This window comes from Balaenoptera borealis (genome assembly GCF_965194805.1).
Source record: "Balaenoptera borealis genome assembly, chromosome: 7".
NCBI classification, from domain to species: Eukaryota; Metazoa; Chordata; class Mammalia; order Artiodactyla; family Balaenopteridae; genus Balaenoptera; species Balaenoptera borealis.
The window spans coordinates 3,958,920-3,985,245 of record NC_138864.1 but is presented as its reverse complement, the minus strand read 5'-3'; the positions used below and the strand labels follow the sequence as shown (position 1 = coordinate 3,985,245).

At 46.2% G+C, this 26,326-nt stretch overlaps 4 long non-coding RNA genes across 4 annotated transcripts; all 4 read left to right on the top strand.

The window, feature by feature from the left end:
• The first annotated feature begins 5,130 nt into the window (after window positions 1–5,130).
• Window positions 5,131–6,422, top strand: LOC309632125. The gene is made up of 2 exons (XR_014246746.1): window positions 5,131–5,356; window positions 6,178–6,422. It is a non-coding gene; the product is annotated as an uncharacterized lncRNA (long non-coding RNA).
• Window positions 6,423–11,301: 4,879 nt separating this feature from the next.
• On the top strand, window positions 11,302–12,736 carry LOC309631858. Its single transcript, XR_014246619.1, has 2 exons — window positions 11,302–11,670; window positions 12,492–12,736. It is a non-coding gene; the product is annotated as an uncharacterized lncRNA (long non-coding RNA).
• Window positions 12,737–16,768: 4,032 nt separating this feature from the next.
• Window positions 16,769–18,227, top strand: LOC309631502. Its single transcript, XR_014246319.1, has 2 exons — window positions 16,769–16,994; window positions 17,816–18,227. It is a non-coding gene; the product is annotated as an uncharacterized lncRNA (long non-coding RNA).
• Window positions 18,228–22,981: 4,754 nt separating this feature from the next.
• On the top strand, window positions 22,982–24,374 carry LOC309631902. Its single transcript, XR_014246634.1, has 2 exons — window positions 22,982–23,308; window positions 24,130–24,374. It is a non-coding gene; the product is annotated as an uncharacterized lncRNA (long non-coding RNA).
• Window positions 24,375–26,326: the final 1,952 nt, after the last annotated feature.

The following is a 26,326-nucleotide window of genomic DNA, read 5'->3' as shown; positions in this document are numbered from 1 at the left end:
CAAGTGTCATGCAATATTGTGCTGACACAGATCATGGAGCATTTTGATGAGAGTGGCCTCGGAGCACAGTGATGAGAGACGTCATGGGGCCTTATGGTGACAGTGGTCAAGGAGCATTGTGATGAAAGTGTTCATGGAGCAACGCGATTATCGGGAAAATGGAGCATTGTGAATACAAAAGCCATGGAGCATTGAGATAAAAGAGTTCATGGAGCATTGTGATGAAAGTGGTCATGGATCACTGTGATGACAAGTGTCCTCGAACCTAGTGATGACACGGTTCATACAGCCTTGAGATGACAAGGGCCAAGGCGAAATGTGATGATACGTGTCCTGGGGCATTGTGATGACATTGGTCATCTTGCATTGTGATGACAGTGGTCATGTAGAATTTTGATTAAAGTTATCATGGAGCACTGTGATGACAAAGGCCAAGGAACATTTTGATGACAAGTGTCATTGAGCAATGGGATGACACGGGAACGGAGTGTTATGATGACAAGTGTTCTGGAGCATTGTGATGACAACGGCATGGAGCATTGTGATGACACGGACATGGAGCATTGTAATGATAGGCTATCTGGAGCATTGTGATGAAAAGGGGATGGAGTATTTTGATGACAGGGTCCAAGGAGCATTGTGCTGACAATGGCATGGAGCATTGTGATGAAAAGGGTACTGGAGCACTGTGAGGAAAGGAGTCATGGATCATTGTGAGGACAGGGGTCATGGAGCTTTGTGATGACAAGGGTCATGGAGCATTGTGATGACACGGTCAAGGAACATTGCGATGACAAGAATTCTGGAGCATTGTGATGAAAGGGCATGGAGCATTGTGATTAAAGGTGACAAGGAGCATTGTGATGATATGGGCAGAGATCTTTGTGATGACAGTGGACATGGAGCTTTTTGGTTAGAGAGGCCTTGGAGATTTGTGATGGCAGGCGTCATGGGGCATTGTGATGACAGGGGTCTTGGAGCATTGTGATGAAAGGGGTCATGGAGCACTGTGATTATAGGGGCCATGGAGCACTGTGATTATAGGGGCCATGGAGCACTGTGAATACAAAGGCTATGAAGCTTTGAGATGTCAGGTTTCATGGAGCATTGTGATGAAAGTGATCATGGATCATTGTGATGACAAGTGTCCTGGAACCTTGTGATGTCACGGTTCATGGAGCATTGTGATGACAAGGACCATGGCGAATTGTGATGACATCTGTCATGGGGCATTGTGATGACAGTGGTCATCTAGAATTGTGATGAAACGTATCATGGAGCACTGTGATGACAGGGGCCATGGAACATTGTGATGACAAAGGCCATGGAGCATTGTGATGACAAGTGTCATGGGGCATTTTGATGACATTGGCATGGAGCATTGTGATGACAGGGGCCAAGGAACATTGTGAGGACACAGGCCATGGAGCATTGTGATGACAAGTGTCATGGGGCATTTTGATGCCATTGGCATGGAGCATTATGATGACAAGAGTTCTGGAGCATTTTGATGACAAGGGCATGGAGCATTGTGATGACAGGGCCCATGGAGCATTGTGATGAAAAGGGCAGGGAACACTGTGATGACTGAGTTCATGGAGCATTGTGATGAAAGGGGCCATGGAGCATTGAGATGACAGGCGTCATGAGGCATGGTGATGACAGTGGTCATGGAGCATTGTGATGAAAGAGATCATGGAGCAATATGATAACAGGGGCCATGGAGCATTGTGATGACAGGGGTCTTGGAGCATTGTGAAGAAAGGGGTCATGGAGCACTGTGATAACAGGGACCATGGAGCATTGTTAATACAAAGGCTATGGAGCATTGAGATGACAGGTTTCATGGAGCATTGTGATGAAAGTGATCATGGATCATTGTGATGAGAAGTGTCCTGGAACCTTGTGATGACACGGTTCATGGAGCATTGTGATGACAAGGACCATGGCGAATTGTGATGACATCTGTCATGGGGCATTGTGATGACAGTGGTCATCTAGAATTGTGATGAAAGGTATCATGGAGCACTGTGATGACAGGGGCCATGGAACATTGTGATGACAAAGGCCATGGAGCATTGTGATGACAAGTGTCATGGGGCATTTTGATGACATTGGCATGGAGCATTGTGATTACAGGGGCCATGGAGCATTGTGATGACAACGGCATGGAGCATTGTGATGACAAGGGCATGGAGCATTGTGATTACAGGGGCCATGGAGCATTGTGATGACAATGGCATGGAGCATTGTGATGACACGGACATGGAGCATTGTAATGATAGGCTATCTGGAGCATTGTGATGAAAAGGGGATGGAGCATTTTGATGACAGGGTCCAAGGAGCATTGTGCTGACAATGGCATGGAGCATTGTGCTGAAAAGGGTACTGGAGCACTGTGAGGAAAGGAGTCATGGATCATTGTGAGGACAGGGGTCATGGAGCTTTGTGATGACAAGGGTCATGGAGCATTGTGATGACACGGTCAAGGAACATTGCGATGACAAGAATTCTGGAGCATTGTGATGAAAGGGCATGGAGCATTGTGATTAAAGGTGACAAGGAGCATTGTGATGATATGGGCAGAGATCTTTGTGATGACCGTGGACATGGAGCTTTTTGGTAAGAGAGGCCTTGGAGATTTGTGATGGCAGGCGTCATGGGGCATTGTGATGACAGGGGTCTTGGAGCATTGTGATGAAAGGGGTCATGGAGCACTGTGATTACAGGGGCCATGGAGCACTGTGAATACAAAGGCTATGAAGCTTTGAGATGTCAGGTTTCATGGAGCATTGTGATGAAAGTGATCATGGATCATTGAGATGACAAGTGTCCTGGAACCTTGTGATGTCACGGTTCATGGAGCATTGTGATGACAAGGACCATGGCGAATTGTGATGACATCTGTCATGGGGCATTGTGATGACAGTGGTCATCTAGAATTGTGATGAAACGTATCAAGGAGCACTGTGATGACAGGGGCCATGGAACATTGTGATGACAAAGGCCATGGAGCATTGTGATGACAAGTGTCATGGGGCATTTTGATGACATTGGCATGGAGCATTGTGATGACAGGGGCCATGGAACATTGTGAGGACACAGGCCATGGAGCATTGTGATGACAAGTGTCATGGGGCATTTTGATGCCATTGGCATGGAGCATTATGATGACAAGAGTTCTGGAGCATTTTGATGACAAGGGCATGGAGCATTGTGATGACAGGGCCCATGGAGCATTGTGATGAAAAGGGCAGGGAACATTGTGATGACTGAGTTCATGGAGCATTGTGATGAAAGGGGCCATGGAGCATTGAGATGACAGGCGTCATGAGGCATGGTGATGACAGTGGTCATGGAGCATTGTGATGAAAGAGATCATGGAGCAATATGATAACAGGGGCCATGGAGCATTGTGATGACAGGTGTATTGGAGCATTGTGATGAAAGTCGTCATGGATCATTGTGATGACATGTGTCCTGGAACACTGTGATGACACGGTTCATCGAGTATTGTGATGACAAGGGTCATAGCGAATTGTGACGACAGGTGTCATGGGGCATTCTGATGACATTGATCATCTAGGAATTGTGATGAAAGGTGTCATGGAGCACTGTGATGACTGGGGGCATGAAGCATTGTTATGAAAATTGTCCTGGATTATTGTGATGACAGCAGTCATGGAGAATTGTGATGACAGGGATTATGCAGCATTGTGTTGACAAGGGTATGGACTATTGTGATGACAATGGTCATGGAGAAATGTGATGAATGTTTTCATGGAACATCGTAATGAAAAGTGCCTGGGAGCATTGTGACGATAAAGACCATGGAGCATTGTGATGACAAGTGTCATGGAGCATTGTAATGAATGGTTTCATCGTGCACTGGGATGACAAGGGGGATGGAGTATTGTGATGAAACTGGTCCTGGAGCATTGTGATAACAAAAGCCATGGAGCTTTGTGATGACAGGCATCATGGAGCATTGTGAAGAAAGGGGCATGGGGAATTGTAATGACAATAGAGAAATGTGATGAAAATGGTCAGCGAGCGTTATGATTAAAGTGGTCATTGAGAATTGTGATGATAAGCGACATAGAGCATTGTGATGACAAAGGTCATGGAGAACTGTGATGACCAGGGTCATGTACCATTGTGATGCCACGGTCATGGAACATTGTGATGACAAGAATTCTGGAGCATTGTGATGACAAGGGCCATGGAGCATTGTGATGCCACGGTCATGGAACATTGTGATGACAAGAATTCTGGAGCATTGTGAGGAAACAGGCATGGAGCATTGTGATTATAGGGGAAAGGGAACATTGTGATGACATGGGCAGGGAACACTGTGATGACAGGTGTTATGGAGCAATGTGATGACAAGTGTCGTTGAGCATTGTGATGAGAGGGGCCTTGGAGAATTGTGATGACAGTGGTCATGGAGCATTGTGATGACATGGGCCATGGAGCATTGTGAAGACAAGATTCACGGAGCATTGTGATGACACGGTCATGAAGCATGGTGATGACAACAGACCTGGAGCATTGTGATGACAAGGGCATGGAGCATTGTGATTACAGGGGCCATGGAGCATTGTGATGACAATGGCATGGAGCATTGTGATGACACGGACATGGAGCATTGTAATGATAGGCTATCTGGAGCATTGTGATGAAAAGGGGATGGAGCATTTTGATGACAGGGTCCAAGGAGCATTGTGCTGACAATGGCATGGAGCATTGTGATGAAAAGGGTACTGGAGCACTGTGAGGAAAGGAGTCATGGATCATTGTGATGACAGGGGTCATGGAGCTTTGTGATGACAAGGGTCATGGAGCATTGTGATGACACGGTCAAGGAACATTGCGATGACAAGAATTCTGGAGCATTGTGATGAAAGGGCATGGAGCATTGTGATTAAAGGTGACAAGGAGCATTGTGATGATATGGGCAGAGATCTTTGTGATGAGAGTGGTCATGGAGCTTTTTGGTAAGAGAGGCCTTGGAGATTTGTGATGGCAGGAGTCATGGGGCATTGTGATGACAGGGGTCATGGAGCACTGTGATTACAGGGACCATGGAGCATTGTTAATACAAAGGCTATGGAGCATTGAGATGACAGGTTTCATGGAGCATTGTGATGAAAGTGATCATGGATCATTGTGATGAGAAGTGTCCTGGAACCTTGTGATGACACAGTTCATGGAGCATTGTGATGACAAGGACCATGGCGAATTGTGATGACATCTGTCAGGGGCCATTGTGATGACAGTGGTCATCTAGAATTGTGATGAAAGGTATCATGGAGCACTGTGACGACAGGGGCCATGGAACATTGTGATGACAAGGGCCATGGAGCATTGTGATGACAAGTGTCATGGGGCATTTTGATGACATTGGCATGGAGCATTGTGATGACAGGGGCCATGGAACATTGTGAGGACACAGGCCATTGAGCATTGTGATGACAAGTGTCATGGGGCATTTTGATGACATTGGCATGGAGCATTATGATGACAGGAGTTCTGGAGCGTTTTGATGACAAGGGCATGGTGCATTGTGATGACAGGGCCCATGGAGCATTGTGATGAAAAGGGCAGGGAACATTGTGATGACTGGGTTCATGGAGCATTGTGATGAAAGGGGCCATGGAGCATTGAGATGACAGGCGTCATGAGGCATGGTGATGACAGTGGTCATGGAGCACTGTGATGAAAGAGATCATGGAGCAATATGATAACAGGGGCCATGGAGCATTGTGATGACAGGTGTATTGGAGCATTGTGATGAAAGTCGTCATGGATCATTGTGATGACATGTGTCCTGGAACACTGTGATGACACGGTTCATCGAGTATTGTGATGACAAGGGTCATAGCGAATTGTGACGACAGGTGTCATGGGGCATTGTGATGACATTGATCATCTAGGAATTGTGCTGAAAGGTGTCATGGAGCACTGTGATGACTGGGGGCATGAAGCATTGTTATGAAAATTGTCCTGGATTATTGTGATGACAGCAGTCATGGAGAATTGTGATGACAGGGATTATGCAGCATTGTGTTGACAAGGGTATGGACTATTGTGATGACAATGGTCATGGAGAAATGTGATGAAAGTTTTCATGGAACATCGTAATGAAAAGTGCCTGGGAGCATTGTGACGATAAAGGCCATGGAGCATTGTGATGACAAGTGTCATGGAGCATTGTAATGAAAGGTTTCATTGTGCATTGTGATGACAAGGGGGATGGAGTATTGTGATGAAACTGGTCCTGGAGCATTGTGATAACAAAAGCCATGGAGCTTTGTGATGACAGGCATCATGGAGCATTGTGAAGAAAGGGGACATGGGGAATTGTAATGACAATAGAGAAATGTGATGAAAATGGTCAGCGAGCGTTATGATTAAAGTGGTCATTGAGAATTGTGATGATAAGCGACATAGAGCATTGTGATGACAAAGGTCATGGAGAACTGTGATGACCAGGGTCATGTACCATTGTGATGACACGGTCATGGAACATTGTGATGACAAGAATTCTGGAGCATTGTGATGACAAGGGCCATGGAGCATTGTGATGCCATGGTCATGGAACATTGTGATGACAAGAATTCTGGAGCATTGTGAGGAAACAGGCATGGAGCGTTGTGATTATATGGGACATGGAGCATTGTGATGACATGGGCAGGGAACACTGTGATGACAGGTGTTATGGAGCAATGTGATGACAAGTGTCGTGGAGCATTGTGATGAGAGGGGCCTTGGAGAATTGTGATGACAGTGGTCATGGAGCATTGTGATGACATGGGCCATGGAGCATTGTGAAGACAGGATTCACGGAGCATTGTGATGACATGGGCATGAAGCATGGTGATGACAACAGACCTGGAGCATTGTGATGACAAGGGCATGGAGCATTGTGATTACAGGGGACATGGAGCATTGTGATGACATTGGCCCGGATCATTGTGATTACCGGGATCATGGAGCATTGTGATGACAAGTGTCATGCAATATTGTGCTGACACAGATCATGGAGCATTTTGATGAGAGTGGCCTCGGAGCACAGTGATGAGAGACGTCATGGGGCCTTATGGTGACAGTGGTCAAGGAGCATTGTGATGAAAGTGTTCATGGAGCAACGCGATTATCGGGAAAATGGAGCATTGTGAATACAAAAGCCATGGAGCATTGAGATAAAAGAGTTCATGGAGCATTGTGATGAAAGTGGTCATGGATCACTGTGATGACAAGTGTCCTCGAACCTAGTGATGACACGGTTCATACAGCCTTGAGATGACAAGGGCCAAGGCGAAATGTGATGATACGTGTCCTGGGGCATTGTGATGACATTGGTCATCTTGCATTGTGATGACAGTGGTCATGTAGAATTTTGATTAAAGTTATCATGGAGCACTGTGATGACAAAGGCCAAGGAACATTTTGATGACAAGTGTCATTGAGCAATGGGATGACACGGGAACGGAGTGTTATGATGACAAGTGTTCTGGAGCATTGTGATGACAACGGCATGGAGCATTGTGATGACACGGACATGGAGCATTGTAATGATAGGCTATCTGGAGCATTGTGATGAAAAGGGGATGGAGTATTTTGATGACAGGGTCCAAGGAGCATTGTGCTGACAATGGCATGGAGCATTGTGATGAAAAGGGTACTGGAGCACTGTGAGGAAAGGAGTCATGGATCATTGTGAGGACAGGGGTCATGGAGCTTTGTGATGACAAGGGTCATGGAGCATTGTGATGACACGGTCAAGGAACATTGCGATGACAAGAATTCTGGAGCATTGTGATGAAAGGGCATGGAGCATTGTGATTAAAGGTGACAAGGAGCATTGTGATGATATGGGCAGAGATCTTTGTGATGACAGTGGACATGGAGCTTTTTGGTTAGAGAGGCCTTGGAGATTTGTGATGGCAGGCGTCATGGGGCATTGTGATGACAGGGGTCTTGGAGCATTGTGATGAAAGGGGTCATGGAGCACTGTGATTATAGGGGCCGTGGAGCACTGTGATTATAGGGGCCATGGAGCACTGTGAATACAAAGGCTATGAAGCTTTGAGATGTCAGGTTTCATGGAGCATTGTGATGAAAGTGATCATGGATCATTGTGATGACAAGTGTCCTGGAACCTTGTGATGTCACGGTTCATGGAGCATTGTGATGACAAGGACCATGGCGAATTGTGATGACATCTGTCATGGGGCATTGTGATGACAGTGGTCATCTAGAATTGTGATGAAACGTATCATGGAGCACTGTGATGACAGGGGCCATGGAACATTGTGATGACAAAGGCCATGGAGCATTGTGATGACAAGTGTCATGGGGCATTTTGATGACATTGGCATGGAGCATTGTGATGACAGGGGCCATGGAACATTGTGAGGACACAGGCCATGGAGCATTGTGATGACAAGTGTCATGGGGCATTTTGATGCCATTGGCATGGAGCATTATGATGACAAGAGTTCTGGAGCATTTTGATGACAAGGGCATGGAGCATTGTGATGACAGGGCCCATGGAGCATTGTGATGAAAAGGGCAGGGAACACTGTGATGACTGAGTTCATGGAGCATTGTGATGAAAGGGGCCATGGAGCATTGACATGACAGGCGTCATGAGGCATGGTGATGACAGTGGTCATGGAGCATTGTGATGAAAGAGATCATGGAGCAATATGATAACAGGGGCCATGGAGCATTGTGATGACAGGGGTCTTGGAGCATTGTGAAGAAAGGGGTCATGGAGCACTGTGATAACAGGGACCATGGAGCATTGTTAATACAAAGGCTATGGAGCATTGAGATGACAGGTTTCATGGAGCATTGTGATGAAAGTGATCATGGATCATTGTGATGAGAAGTGTCCTGGAACCTTGTGATGACACGGTTCATGGAGCATTGTGATGACAAGGACCATGGCGAATTGTGATGACATCTGTCATGGGGCATTGTGATGACAGTGGTCATCTAGAATTGTGATGAAAGGTATCATGGAGCACTGTGATGACAGGGGCCATGGAACATTGTGATGACAAAGGCCATGGAGCATTGTGATGACAAGTGTCATGGGGCATTTTGATGACATTGGCATGGAGCATTGTGATTACAGGGGCCATGGAGCATTGTGATGACAACGGCATGGAGCATTGTGATGACAAGGGCATGGAGCATTGTGATTACAGGGGCCATGGAGCATTGTGATGACAATGGCATGGAGCATTGTGATGACACGGACATGGAGCATTGTAATGATAGGCTATCTGGAGCATTGTGATGAAAAGGGGATGGAGCATTTTGATGACAGGGTCCAAGGAGCATTGTGCTGACAATGGCATGGAGCATTGTGCTGAAAAGGGTACTGGAGCACTGTGAGGAAAGGAGTCATGGATCATTGTGAGGACAGGGGTCATGGAGCTTTGTGATGACAAGGGTCATGGAGCATTGTGATGACACGGTCAAGGAACATTGCGATGACAAGAATTCTGGAGCATTGTGATGAAAAGGGCAGGGAACATTGTGATGACTGAGTTCATGGAGCATTGTGATGAAAGGGGCCATGGAGCTTTGAGATGACAGGCGTCATGAGGCATGGTGATGACAGTGGTCATGGAGCATTGTGATAAAAGAGATCATGGAGCAATATGATAACAGGGGCCATGGAGCATTGTGATGACAGGTGTATTGGAGCATTGTGATGAAAGTCGTCATGGATCATTGTGATGGCATGTGTCCTGGAACACTGTGATGACACGGTTCATCGAGTATTGTGATGACAAGGGTCATAGCGAATTGTGGCGACAGGTGTCATGGGGCATTGTGATGACATTGATCATCTAGGAATTGTGATGAAAGGTGTCATGGAGCACTGTGATGACTGGGGGCATGAAGCATTGTTATGAAAATTGTCCTGGATTATTGTGATGACAGCAGTCATGGAGAATTGTGATGACAGGGATTATGCAGCATTGTGTTGACAAGGGTATGGACTATTGTGATGACAATGGTCATGGAGCAATGTGATGAAAGTTTTCATGGAACATCGTAATGAAAAGTGCCTGGGAGCATTGTGACGATAAAGACCATGAAGCATTGTGATGACAAGTGTCATGGAGCATTGTAATGACAGGTTTCATCGTGCACTGTGATGACAAGGGGGATGGAGTATTGTGATGAAACTGGTCCTGGAGCATTGTGATAACAAAAGCCATGGAGCTTTGTGATGACAGGCATCATGGAGCATTGTGAAGAAAGGGGCATGGGGAATTGTAATGACAATAGAGAAATGTGATGAAAATGGTCAGCGAGCGTTATGATTAAAGTGGTCATTGAGAATTGTGATGATAAGCGACATAGAGCATTGTGATGACAAAGGTCATGGAGAACTGTGATGACCAGGGTCATGTACCATTGTGATGCCACGGTCATGGAACATTGTGATGACAAGAATTCTGGAGCATTGTGATGACAAGGGCCATGGAGCATTGTGATGCCACGGTCATGGAACATTGTGATGACAAGAATTCTGGAGCATTGTGAGGAAACAGGCATGGAGCATTGTGATTATAGGGGAAAGGGAACATTGTGATGACATGGGCAGGGAACACTGTGATGACAGGTGTTATGGAGCAATGTGATGACAAGTGTCGTTGAGCATTGTGATGAGAGGGGGTTGGAGAATTGTGATGACAGTGGTAATGGAACATTGTGATGACATGGGCCATGGAGCATTGTGAAGACAAGATTCACGGAGCATTGTGATGACACGGTCATGAAGCATGGTGATGACAACAGACCTGGAGCATTGTGATGACAAGGGCATGGAGCATTGTGATTACAGGGGCCATGGAGCATTGTGATGACAATGGCATGGAGCATTGTGATGACACGGACATGGAGCATTGTAATGATAGGCTATCTGGAGCATTGTGATGAAAAGGGGATGGAGCATTTTGATGACAGGGTCCAAGGAGCATTGTGCTGACAATGGCATGGAGCATTGTGATGAAAAGGGTACTGGAGCACTGTGAGGAAAGGAGTCATGGATCATTGTGATGACAGGGGTCATGGAGCTTTGTGATGACAAGGGTCATGGAGCATTGTGATGACACGGTCAAGGAACATTGCGATGACAAGAATTCTGGAGCATTGTGATGAAAGGGCATGGAGCATTGTGATTAAAGGTGACAAGGAGCATTGTGATGATATGGGCAGAGATCTTTCTGATGAGAGTGGTCATGGAGCTTTTTGGTAACAGAGGCCTTGGAGATTTGTGATGGCCGGCGTCATGGGGCACTGTGATGACAGGGGTCTTGGAGCATTGTGATGAAAGGGGTCATGGAGCACTGTGATTACAGGGGCCATGGAGCACTGTGAATACAAAGGCTATGGAGCTTTGAGATGTCAGGGTTCATGGAGCATTGTGATGAAAGTGATCATGGATCATTGTGATGACAAGTGTCCTGGAACCTTGTGATGACACAGTTCATGGAGCATTGTGATGACAAGGACCATGGCGAATTGTGATGACATCTGTCAGGGGGCATTGTGATGACAGGGGTCATCTAGAATTGTGATGAAAGGTATCATGGAGCACTGTGACGACAGGGGCCATGGAACATTGTGATGACAAGGGCCATGGAGCATTGTGATGACAAGTGTCATGGGGCATTTTGATGACATTGGCATGGAGCATTGTGATGACAGGGGCCATGGAACATTGTGAGGACACAGGCCATTGAGCATTGTGATGACAAGTGTCATGGGGCATTTTGATGACATTGGCATGGAGCATTATGATGACAGGAGTTCTGGAGCGTTTTGATGACAAGGGCATGGTGCATTGTGATGACAGGGCCCATGGAGCATTGTGATGAAAAGGGCAGGGAACATTGTGATGACTGGGTTCATGGAGCATTGTGATGAAAGGGGCCATGGAGCATTGAGATGACAGGCGTCATGAGGCATGGTGATGACAGTGGTCATGGAGCATTGTGATGAAAGAGATCATGGAGCAATATGATAACAGGGGCCATGGAGCATTGTGATGACAGGTGTATTGGAGCATTGTGATGAAAGTCGTCATGGATCATTGTGATGACATGTGTCCTGGAACACTGTGATGACACGGTTCATCGAGTATTGTGATGACAAGGGTCATAGCGAATTGTGACGACAGGTGTCATGGGGCATTGTGATGACATTGATCATCTAGGAATTGTGCTGAAAGGTGTCATGGAGCACTGTGATGACTGGGGGCATGAAGCATTGTTATGAAAATTGTCCTGGATTATTGTGATGACAGCAGTCATGGAGAATTGTGATGACAGGGATTATGCAGCATTGTGTTGACAAGGGTATGGACTATTGTGATGACAATGGTCATGGAGAAATGTGATGAAAGTTTTCATGGAACATCGTAATGAAAAGTGCCTGGGAGCATTGTGACGATAAAGGCCATGGAGCATTGTGATGACAAGTGTCATGGAGCATTGTAATGAAAGGTTTCATTGTGCATTGTGATGACAAGGGGGATGGAGTATTGTGATGAAACTGGTCCTGGAGCATTGTGATAACAAAAGCCATGGAGCTTTGTGATGACAGGCATCATGGAGCATTGTGAAGAAAGGGGACATGGGGAATTGTAATGACAATAGAGAAATGTGATGAAAATGGTCAGCGAGCGTTATGATTAAAGTGGTCATTGAGAATTGTGATGATAAGCGACATAGAGCATTGTGATGACAAAGGTCATGGAGAACTGTGATGACCAGGGTCATGTAGCATTGTGATGCCACGGTCATGGAACATTGTGATGACAAGAATTCTGGAGCATTGTGATGACAAGGGCCATGGAGCATTGTGATGCCACGGTCATGGAACATTGTGATGACAAGAATTCTGGAGCATTGTGAGGAAACAGGCATGGAGCGTTGTGATTATATGGGACATGGAGCATTGTGATGACATGGGCAGGGAACACTGTGATGACAGGTGTTATGGAGCAATGTGATGACAAGTGTCGTGGAGCATTGTGATGAGAGGGGCCTTGGAGAATTGTGATGACAGTGGTCATGGAGCATTGTGATGACATGGGCCATGGAGCATTGTGAAGACAGGATTCACGGAGCATTGTGATGACATGGGCATGAAGCATGGTGATGACAACAGACCTGGAGCATTGTGATGACAAGGGCATGGAGCATTGTGATTACAGGGGACATGGAGCATTGTGATGACATTGGCCCGGATCATTGTGATTACCGGGATCATGGAGCATTGTGATGACAAGTGTCATGCAATATTGTGCTGACACAGATCATGGAGCATTTTGATGAGAGTGGCCTCGGAGCACAGTGATGAGAGACGTCATGGGGCCTTATGGTGACAGTGGTCAAGGAGCATTGTGATGAAAGTGTTCATGGAGCAACGCGATTATCGGGAAAATGGAGCATTGTGAATACAAAAGCCATGGAGCATTGAGATAAAAGAGTTCATGGAGCATTGTGATGAAAGTGGTCATGGATCACTGTGATGACAAGTGTCCTCGAACCTAGTGATGACACGGTTCATACAGCCTTGAGATGACAAGGGCCAAGGCGAAATGTGATGATACGTGTCCTGGGGCATTGTGATGACATTGGTCATCTTGCATTGTGATGACAGTGGTCATGTAGAATTTTGATTAAAGTTATCATGGAGCACTGTGATGACAAAGGCCAAGGAACATTTTGATGACAAGTGTCATTGAGCAATGGGATGACACGGGAACGGAGTGTTATGATGACAAGTGTTCTGGAGCATTGTGATGACAACGGCATGGAGCATTGTGATGACACGGACATGGAGCATTGTAATGATAGGCTATCTGGAGCATTGTGATGAAAAGGGGATGGAGTATTTTGATGACAGGGTCCAAGGAGCATTGTGCTGACAATGGCATGGAGCATTGTGATGAAAAGGGTACTGGAGCACTGTGAGGAAAGGAGTCATGGATCATTGTGAGGACAGGGGTCATGGAGCTTTGTGATGACAAGGGTCATGGAGCATTGTGATGACACGGTCAAGGAACATTGCGATGACAAGAATTCTGGAGCATTGTGATGAAAGGGCATGGAGCATTGTGATTAAAGGTGACAAGGAGCATTGTGATGATATGGGCAGAGATCTTTGTGATGACAGTGGACATGGAGCTTTTTGGTTAGAGAGGCCTTGGAGATTTGTGATGGCAGGCGTCATGGGGCATTGTGATGACAGGGGTCTTGGAGCATTGTGATGAAAGGGGTCATGGAGCACTGTGATTATAGGGGCCATGGAGCACTGTGATTATAGGGGCCATGGAGCACTGTGAATACAAAGGCTATGAAGCTTTGAGATGTCAGGTTTCATGGAGCATTGTGATGAAAGTGATCATGGATCATTGTGATGACAAGTGTCCTGGAACCTTGTGATGTCACGGTTCATGGAGCATTGTGATGACAAGGACCATGGCGAATTGTGATGACATCTGTCATGGGGCATTGTGATGACAGTGGTCATCTAGAATTGTGATGAAACGTATCAAGGAGCACTGTGATGACAGGGGCCATGGAACATTGTGATGACAAAGGCCATGGAGCATTGTGATGACAAGTGTCATGGGGCATTTTGATGACATTGGCATGGAGCATTGTGATGACAGGGGCCATGGAACATTGTGAGGACACAGGCCATGGAGCATTGTGATGACAAGTGTCATGGGGCATTTTGATGCCATTGGCATGGAGCATTATGATGACAAGAGTTCTGGAGCATTTTGATGACAAGGGCATGGAGCATTGTGATGACAGGGCCCATGGAGCATTGTGATGAAAAGGGCAGGGAACATTGTGATGACTGAGTTCATGGAGCATTGTGATGAAAGGGGCCATGGAGCATTGAGATGACAGGCGTCATGAGGCATGGTGATGACAGTGGTCATGGAGCATTGTGATGAAAGAGATCATGGAGCAATATGATAACAGGGGCCATGGAGCATTGTGATGACAGGTGTATTGGAGCATTGTGATGAAAGTCGTCATGGATCATTGTGATGACATGTGTCCTGGAACACTGTGATGACACGGTTCATCGAGTATTGTGATGACAAGGGTCATAGCGAATTGTGACGACAGGTGTCATGGGGCATTCTGATGACATTGATCATCTAGGAATTGTGATGAAAGGTGTCATGGAGCACTGTGATGACTGGGGGCATGAAGCATTGTTATGAAAATTGTCCTGGATTATTGTGATGACAGCAGTCATGGAGAATTGTGATGACAGGGATTATGCAGCATTGTGTTGACAAGGGTATGGACTATTGTGATGACAATGGTCATGGAGAAATGTGATGAATGTTTTCATGGAACATCGTAATGAAAAGTGCCTGGGAGCATTGTGACGATAAAGACCATGGAGCATTGTGATGACAAGTGTCATGGAGCATTGTAATGAATGGTTTCATCGTGCACTGGGATGACAAGGGGGATGGAGTATTGTGATGAAACTGGTCCTGGAGCATTGTGATAACAAAAGCCATGGAGCTTTGTGATGACAGGCATCATGGAGCATTGTGAAGAAAGGGGCATGGGGAATTGTAATGACAATAGAGAAATGTGATGAAAATGGTCAGCGAGCGTTATGATTAAAGTGGTCATTGAGAATTGTGATGATAAGCGACATAGAGCATTGTGATGACAAAGGTCATGGAGAACTGTGATGACCAGGGTCATGTACCATTGTGATGCCACGGTCATGGAACATTGTGATGACAAGAATTCTGGAGCATTGTGATGACAAGGGCCATGGAGCATTGTGATGCCACGGTCATGGAACATTGTGATGACAAGAATTCTGGAGCATTGTGAGGAAACAGGCATGGAGCATTGTGATTATAGGGGAAAGGGAACATTGTGATGACATGGGCAGGGAACACTGTGATGACAGGTGTTATGGAGCAATGTGATGACAAGTGTCGTTGAGCATTGTGATGAGAGGGGCCTTGGAGAATTGTGATGACAGTGGTCATGGAGCATTGTGATGACATGGGCCATGGAGCATTGTGAAGACAAGATTCACGGAGCATTGTGATGACACGGTCATGAAGCATGGTGATGACAACAGACCTGGAGCATTGTGATGACAAGGGCATGGAGCATTGTGATTACAGGGGCCATGGAGCATTGTGATGACAATGGCATGGAGCATTGTGATGACACGGACATGGAGCATTGTAATGATAGGCTATCTGGAGCATTGTGATGAAAAGGGGATGGAGCATTTTGATGACAGGGTCCAAGGAGCATTGTGCTGACAATGGCATGGAGCATTGTGATGAAAAGGGTACTGGAGCACTGTGAGGAAAGGAGTCATGGATCATTGTGATGACAGGGGTCATGGAGCTTTGTGATGACAAGGGTCATGGAGCATTGTGATGACACGGTCAAGGAACATTGCGATGACAAGAATTCTGGAGCATTGTGATGAAAGGGCATGGAGCATTGTGATTAAAGGTGACAAGGAGCATTGTGATGATATGGGCAGAGATCTTTGTGATGAGAGTGGTCATGGAGCTTTTTGGTAAGAGAGGCCTTGGAGATTTGTGATGGCAGGAGTCATGGGGCATTGTGATGACAGGGGTCATGGAGCACTGTGATTACAGGGACCATGGAGCATTGTTAATACAAAGGCTATGGAGCATTGAGATGACAGGTTTCATGGAGCATTGTGATGAAAGTGATCATGGATCATTGTGATGAGAAGTGTCCTGGAACCTTGTGATGACACAGTTCATGGAGCATTGTGATGACAAGGACCATGGCGAATTGTGATGACATCTGTCAGGGGCCATTGTGATGACAGTGGTCATCTAGAATTGTGATGAAAGGTATCATGGAGCACTGTGACGACAGGGGCCATGGAACATTGTGATGACAAGGGCCATGGAGCATTGTGATGACAAGTGTCATGGGGCATTTTGATGACATTGGCATGGAGCATTGTGATGACAGGGGCCATGGAACATTGTGAGGACACAGGCCATTGAGCATTGTGATGACAAGTGTCATGGGGCATTTTGATGACATTGGCATGGAGCATTATGATGACAGGAGTTCTGGAGCGTTTTGATGACAAGGGCATGGTGCATTGTGATGACAGGGCCCATGGAGCATTGTGATGAAAAGGGCAGGGAACATTGTGATGACTGGGTTCATGGAGCATTGTGATGAAAGGGGCCATGGAGCATTGAGATGACAGGCGTCATGAGGCATGGTGATGACAGTGGTCATGGAGCATTGTGATGAAAGAGATCATGGAGCAATATGATAACAGGGGCCATGGAGCATTGTGATGACAGGTGTATTGGAGCATTGTGATGAAAGTCGTCATGGATCATTGTGATGACATGTGTCCTGGAACACTGTGATGACACGGTTCATCGAGTATTGTGATGACAAGGGTCATAGCGAATTGTGACGACAGGTGTCATGGGGCATTGTGATGACATTGATCATCTAGGAATTGTGCTGAAAGGTGTCATGGAGCACTGTGATGACTGGGGGCATGAAGCATTGTTATGAAAATTGTCCTGGATTATTGTGATGACAGCAGTCATGGAGAATTGTGATGACAGGGATTATGCAGCATTGTGTTGACAAGGGTATGGACTATTGTGATGACAATGGTCATGGAGAAATGTGATGAAAGTTTTCATGGAACATCGTAATGAAAAGTGCCTGGGAGCATTGTGACGATAAAGGCCATGGAGCATTGTGATGACAAGTGTCATGGAGCATTGTAATGAAAGGTTTCATTGTGCATTGTGATGACAAGGGGGATGGAGTATTGTGATGAAACTGGTCCTGGAGCATTGTGATAACAAAAGCCATGGAGCTTTGTGATGACAGGCATCATGGAGCATTGTGAAGAAAGGGGACATGGGGAATTGTAATGACAATAGAGAAATGTGATGAAAATGGTCAGCGAGCGTTATGATTAAAGTGGTCATTGAGAATTGTGATGATAAGCGACATAGAGCATTGTGATGACAAAGGTCATGGAGAACTGTGATGACCAGGGTCATGTACCATTGTGATGACACGGTCATGGAACATTGTGATGACAAGAATTCTGGAGCATTGTGATGACAAGGGCCATGGAGCATTGTGATGCCATGGTCATGGAACATTGTGATGACAAGAATTCTGGAGCATTGTGAGGAAACAGGCATGGAGCGTTGTGATTATATGGGACATGGAGCATTGTGATGACATGGGCAGGGAACACTGTGATGACAGGTGTTATGGAGCAATGTGATGACAAGTGTCGTGGAGCATTGTGATGAGAGGGGCCTTGGAGAATTGTGATGACAGTGGTCATGGAGCATTGTGATGACATGGGCCATGGAGCATTGTGAAGACAGGATTCACGGAGCATTGTGATGACATGGGCATGAAGCATGGTGATGACAACAGACCTGGAGCATTGTGATGACAAGGGCATGGAGCATTGTGATTACAGGGGACATGGAGCATTGTGATGACATTGGCCCGGATCATTGTGATTACCGGGATCATGGAGCATTGTGATGACAAGTGTCATGCAATATTGTGCTGACACAGATCATGGAGCATTTTGATGAGAGTGGCCTCGGAGCACAGTGATGAGAGACGTCATGGGGCCTTATGGTGACAGTGGTCAAGGAGCATTGTGATGAAAGTGTTCATGGAGCAACGCGATTATCGGGAAAATGGAGCATTGTGAATACAAAAGCCATGGAGCATTGAGATAAAAGAGTTCATGGAGCATTGTGATGAAAGTGGTCATGGATCACTGTGATGACAAGTGTCCTCGAACCTAGTGATGACACGGTTCATACAGCCTTGAGATGACAAGGGCCAAGGCGAAATGTGATGATACGTGTCCTGGGGCATTGTGATGACATTGGTCATCTTGCATTGTGATGACAGTGGTCATGTAGAATTTTGATTAAAGTTATCATGGAGCACTGTGATGACAAAGGCCAAGGAACATTTTGATGACAAGTGTCATTGAGCAATGGGATGACACGGGAACGGAGTGTTATGATGACAAGTGTTCTGGAGCATTGTGATGACAACGGCATGGAGCATTGTGATGACACGGACATGGAGCATTGTAATGATAGGCTATCTGGAGCATTGTGATGAAAAGGGGATGGAGTATTTTGATGACAGGGTCCAAGGAGCATTGTGCTGACAATGGCATGGAGCATTGTGATGAAAAGGGTACTGGAGCACTGTGAGGAAAGGAGTCATGGATCATTGTGAGGACAGGGGTCATGGAGCTTTGTGATGACAAGGGTCATGGAGCATTGTGATGACACGGTCAAGGAACATTGCGATGACAAGAATTCTGGAGCATTGTGATGAAAGGGCATGGAGCATTGTGATTAAAGGTGACAAGGAGCATTGTGATGATATGGGCAGAGATCTTTGTGATGACAGTGGACATGGAGCTTTTTGGTTAGAGAGGCCTTGGAGATTTGTGATGGCAGGCGTCATGGGGCATTGTGATGACAGGGGTCTTGGAGCATTGTGATGAAAGGGGTCATGGAGCACTGTGATTATAGGGGCCGTGGAGCACTGTGATTATAGGGGCCATGGAGCACTGTGAATACAAAGGCTATGAAGCTTTGAGATGTCAGGTTTCATGGAGCATTGTGATGAAAGTGATCATGGATCATTGTGATGACAAGTGTCCTGGAACCTTGTGATGTCACGGTTCATGGAGCATTGTGATGACAAGGACCATGGCGAATTGTGATGACATCTGTCATGGGGCATTGTGATGACAGTGGTCATCTAGAATTGTGATGAAACGTATCATGGAGCACTGTGATGACAGGGGCCATGGAACATTGTGATGACAAAGGCCATGGAGCATTGTGATGACAAGTGTCATGGGGCATTTTGATGACATTGGCATGGAGCATTGTGATGACAGGGGCCAAGGAACATTGTGAGGACACAGGCCATGGAGCATTGTGATGACAAGTGTCATGGGGCATTTTGATGCCATTGGCATGGAGCATTATGATGACAAGAGTTCTGGAGCATTTTGATGACAAGGGCATGGAGCATTGTGATGACAGGGCCCATGGAGCATTGTGATGAAAAGGGCAGGGAACACTGTGATGACTGAGTTCATGGAGCATTGTGATGAAAGGGGCCATGGAGCATTGACATGACAGGCGTCATGAGGCATGGTGATGACAGTGGTCATGGAGCATTGTGATGAAAGAGATCATGGAGCAATATGATAACAGGGGCCATGGAGCATTGTGATGACAGGGGTCTTGGAGCATTGTGAAGAAAGGGGTCATGGAGCACTGTGATAACAGGGACCATGGAGCATTGTTAATACAAAGGCTATGGAGCATTGAGATGACAGGTTTCATGGAGCATTGTGATGAAAGTGATCATGGATCATTGTGATGAGAAGTGTCCTGGAACCTTGTGATGACACGGTTCATGGAGCATTGTGATGACAAGGACCATGGCGAATTGTGATGACATCTGTCATGGGGCATTGTGATGACAGTGGTCATCTAGAATTGTGATGAAAGGTATCATGGAGCACTGTGATGACAGGGGCCATGGAACATTGTGATGACAAAGGCCATGGAGCATTGTGATGACAAGTGTCATGGGGCATTTTGATGACATTGGCATGGAGCATTGTGATTACAGGGGCCATGGAGCATTGTGATGACAACGGCATGGAGCATTGTGATGACAAGGGCATGGAGCATTGTGATTACAGGGGCCATGGAGCATTGTGATGACAATGGCATGGAGCATTGTGATGACACGGACATGGAGCATTGTAATGATAGGCTATCTGGAGCATTGTGATGAAAAGGGGATGGAGCATTTTGATGACAGGGTCCAAGGAGCATTGTGCTGACAATGGCATGGAGCATTGTGCTGAAAAGGGTACTGGAGCACTGTGAGGAAAGGAGTCATGGATCATTGTGAGGACAGGGGTCATGGAGCTTTGTGATGACAAGGGTCATGGAGCATTGTGATGACACGGTCAAGGAACATTGCGATGACAAGAATTCTGGAGCATTGTGATGAAAAGGGCAGGGAACATTGTGATGACTGAGTTCATGGAGCATTGTGATGAAAGGGGCCATGGAGCTTTGAGATGACAGGCGTCATGAGGCATGGTGATGACAGTGGTCATGGAGCATTGTGATAAAAGAGATCATGGAGCAATATGATAACAGGGGCCATGGAGCATTGTGATGACAGGTGTATTGGAGCATTGTGATGAAAGTCGTCATGGATCATTGTGATGGCATGTGTCCTGGAACACTGTGATGACACGGTTCATCGAGTATTGTGATGACAAGGGTCATAGCGAATTGTGGCGACAGGTGTCATGGGGCATTGTGATGACATTGATCATCTAGGAATTGTGATGAAAGGTGTCATGGAGCACTGTGATGACTGGGGGCATGAAGCATTGTTATGAAAATTGTCCTGGATTATTGTGATGACAGCAGTCATGGAGAATTGTGATGACAGGGATTATGCAGCATTGTGTTGACAAGGGTATGGACTATTGTGATGACAATGGTCATGGAGCAATGTGATGAAAGTTTTCATGGAACATCGTAATGAAAAGTGCCTGGGAGCATTGTGACGATAAAGACCATGAAGCATTGTGATGACAAGTGTCATGGAGCATTGTAATGACAGGTTTCATCGTGCACTGTGATGACAAGGGGGATGGAGTATTGTGATGAAACTGGTCCTGGAGCATTGTGATAACAAAAGCCATGGAGCTTTGTGATGACAGGCATCATGGAGCATTGTGAAGAAAGGGGCATGGGGAATTGTAATGACAATAGAGAAATGTGATGAAAATGGTCAGCGAGCGTTATGATTAAAGTGGTCATTGAGAATTGTGATGATAAGCGACATAGAGCATTGTGATGACAAAGGTCATGGAGAACTGTGATGACCAGGGTCATGTACCATTGTGATGCCACGGTCATGGAACATTGTGATGACAAGAATTCTGGAGCATTGTGATGACAAGGGCCATGGAGCATTGTGATGCCACGGTCATGGAACATTGTGATGACAAGAATTCTGGAGCATTGTGAGGAAACAGGCATGGAGCATTGTGATTATAGGGGAAAGGGAACATTGTGATGACATGGGCAGGGAACACTGTGATGACAGGTGTTATGGAGCAATGTGATGACAAGTGTCGTTGAGCATTGTGATGAGAGGGGGTTGGAGAATTGTGATGACAGTGGTAATGGAACATTGTGATGACATGGGCCATGGAGCATTGTGAAGACAAGATTCACGGAGCATTGTGATGACACGGTCATGAAGCATGGTGATGACAACAGACCTGGAGCATTGTGATGACAAGGGCATGGAGCATTGTGATTACAGGGGCCATGGAGCATTGTGATGACAATGGCATGGAGCATTGTGATGACACGGACATGGAGCATTGTAATGATAGGCTATCTGGAGCATTGTGATGAAAAGGGGATGGAGCATTTTGATGACAGGGTCCAAGGAGCATTGTGCTGACAATGGCATGGAGCATTGTGATGAAAAGGGTACTGGAGCACTGTGAGGAAAGGAGTCATGGATCATTGTGATGACAGGGGTCATGGAGCTTTGTGATGACAAGGGTCATGGAGCATTGTGATGACACGGTCAAGGAACATTGCGATGACAAGAATTCTGGAGCATTGTGATGAAAGGGCATGGAGCATTGTGATTAAAGGTGACAAGGAGCATTGTGATGATATGGGCAGAGATCTTTCTGATGAGAGTGGTCATGGAGCTTTTTGGTAACAGAGGCCTTGGAGATTTGTGATGGCCGGCGTCATGGGGCACTGTGATGACAGGGGTCTTGGAGCATTGTGATGAAAGGGGTCATGGAGCACTGTGATTACAGGGGCCATGGAGCACTGTGAATACAAAGGCTATGGAGCTTTGAGATGTCAGGGTTCATGGAGCATTGTGATGAAAGTGATCATGGATCATTGTGATGACAAGTGTCCTGGAACCTTGTGATGACACAGTTCATGGAGCATTGTGATGACAAGGACCATGGCGAATTGTGATGACATCTGTCAGGGGGCATTGTGATGACAGGGGTCATCTAGAATTGTGATGAAAGGTATCATGGAGCACTGTGACGACAGGGGCCATGGAACATTGTGATGACAAGGGCCATGGAGCATTGTGATGACAAGTGTCATGGGGCATTTTGATGACATTGGCATGGAGCATTGTGATGACAGGGGCCATGGAACATTGTGAGGACACAGGCCATTGAGCATTGTGATGACAAGTGTCATGGGGCATTTTGATGACATTGGCATGGAGCATTATGATGACAGGAGTTCTGGAGCGTTTTGATGACAAGGGCATGGTGCATTGTGATGACAGGGCCCATGGAGCATTGTGATGAAAAGGGCAGGGAACATTGTGATGACTGGGTTCATGGAGCATTGTGATGAAAGGGGCCATGGAGCATTGAGATGACAGGCGTCATGAGGCATGGTGATGACAGTGGTCATGGAGCATTGTGATGAAAGAGATCATGGAGCAATATGATAACAGGGGCCATGGAGCATTGTGATGACAGGTGTATTGGAGCATTGTGATGAAAGTCGTCATGGATCATTGTGATGACATGTGTCCTGGAACACTGTGATGACACGGTTCATCGAGTATTGTGATGACAAGGGTCATAGCGAATTGTGACGACAGGTGTCATGGGGCATTGTGATGACATTGATCATCTAGGAATTGTGCTGAAAGGTGTCATGGAGCACTGTGATGACTGGGGGCATGAAGCATTGTTATGAAAATTGTCCTGGATTATTGTGATGACAGCAGTCATGGAGAATTGTGATGACAGGGATTATGCAGCATTGTGTTGACAAGGGTATGGACTATTGTGATGACAATGGTCATGGAGAAATGTGATGAAAGTTTTCATGGAACATCGTAATGAAAAGTGCCTGGGAGCATTGTGACGATAAAGGCCATGGAGCATTGTGATGACAAGTGTCATGGAGCATTGTAATGAAAGGTTTCATTGTGCATTGTGATGACAAGGGGGATGGAGTATTGTGATGAAACTGGTCCTGGAGCATTGTGATAACAAAAGCCATGGAGCTTTGTGATGACAGGCATCATGGAGCATTGTGAAGAAAGGGGACATGGGGAATTGTAATGACAATAGAGAAATGTGATGAAAATGGTCAGCGAGCGTTATGATTAAAGTGGTCATTGAGAATTGTGATGATAAGCGACATAGAGCATTGTGATGACAAAGGTCATGGAGAACTGTGATGACCAGGGTCATGTAGCATTGTGATGCCACGGTCATGGAACATTGTGATGACAAGAATTCTGGAGCATTGTGATGACAAGGGCCATGGAGCATTGTGATGCCACGGTCATGGAACATTGTGATGACAAGAATTCTGGAGCATTGTGAGGAAACAGGCATGGAGCGTTGTGATTATATGGGACATGGAGCATTGTGATGACATGGGCAGGGAACACTGTGATGACAGGTGTTATGGAGCAATGTGATGACAAGTGTCGTGGAGCATTGTGATGAGAGGGGCCTTGGAGAATTGTGATGACAGTGGTCATGGAGCATTGTGATGACATGGGCCATGGAGCATTGTGAAGACAGGATTCACGGAGCATTGTGATGACATGGGCATGAAGCATGGTGATGACAACAGACCTGGAGCATTGTGATGACAAGGGCATGGAGCATTGTGATTACAGGGGACATGGAGCATTGTGATGACATTGGCCCGGATCATTGTGATTACCGGGATCATGGAGCATTGTGATGACAAGTGTCATGCAATATTGTGCTGACACAGATCATGGAGCATTTTGATGAGAGTGGCCTCGGAGCACAGTGATGAGAGACGTCATGGGGCCTTATGGTGACAGTGGTCAAGGAGCATTGTGATGAAAGTGTTCATGGAGCAACGCGATTATCGGGAAAATGGAGCATTGTGAATACAAAAGCCATGGAGCATTGAGATAAAAGAGTTCATGGAGCATTGTGATGAAAGTGGTCATGGATCACTGTGATGACAAGTGTCCTCGAACCTAGTGATGACACGGTTCATACAGCCTTGAGATGACAAGGGCCAAGGCGAAATGTGATGATACGTGTCCTGGGGCATTGTGATGACATTGGTCATCTTGCATTGTGATGACAGTGGTCATGTAGAATTTTGATTAAAGTTATCATGGAGCACTGTGATGACAAAGGCCAAGGAACATTTTGATGACAAGTGTCATTGAGCAATGGGATGACACGGGAACGGAGTGTTATGATGACAAGTGTTCTGGAGCATTGTGATGACAACGGCATGGAGCATTGTGATGACACGGACATGGAGCATTGTAATGATAGGCTATCTGGAGCATTGTGATGAAAAGGGGATGGAGTATTTTGATGACAGGGTCCAAGGAGCATTGTGCTGACAATGGCATGGAGCATTGTGATGAAAAGGGTACTGGAGCACTGTGAGGAAAGGAGTCATGGATCATTGTGAGGACAGGGGTCATGGAGCTTTGTGATGACAAGGGTCATGGAGCATTGTGATGACACGGTCAAGGAACATTGCGATGACAAGAATTCTGGAGCATTGTGATGAAAGGGCATGGAGCATTGTGATGAAAGGTGACAAGGAGCATTGTGATGATATGGGCAGAGATCTTTGTGATGACAGTGGACATGGAGCTTTTTGGTTAGAGAGGCCTTGGAGATTTGTGATGGCAGGCGTCATGGGGCATTGTGATGACAGGGGTCTTGGAGCATTGTGATGAAAGGGGTCATGGAGCACTGTGATTATAGGGGCCATGGAGCACTGTGATTATAGGGGCCATGGAGCACTGTGAATACAAAGGCTATGAAGCTTTGAGATGTCAGGTTTCATGGAGCATTGTGATGAAAGTGATCATGGATCATTGTGATGACAAGTGTCCTGGAACCTTGTGATGTCACGGTTCATGGAGCATTGTGATGACAAGGACCATGGCGAATTGTGATGACATCTGTCATGGGGCATTGTGATGACAGTGGTCATCTAGAATTGTGATGAAACGTATCATGGAGCACTGTGATGACAGGGGCCATGGAACATTGTGATGACAAAGGCCATGGAGCATTGTGATGACAAGTGTCATGGGGCATTTTGATG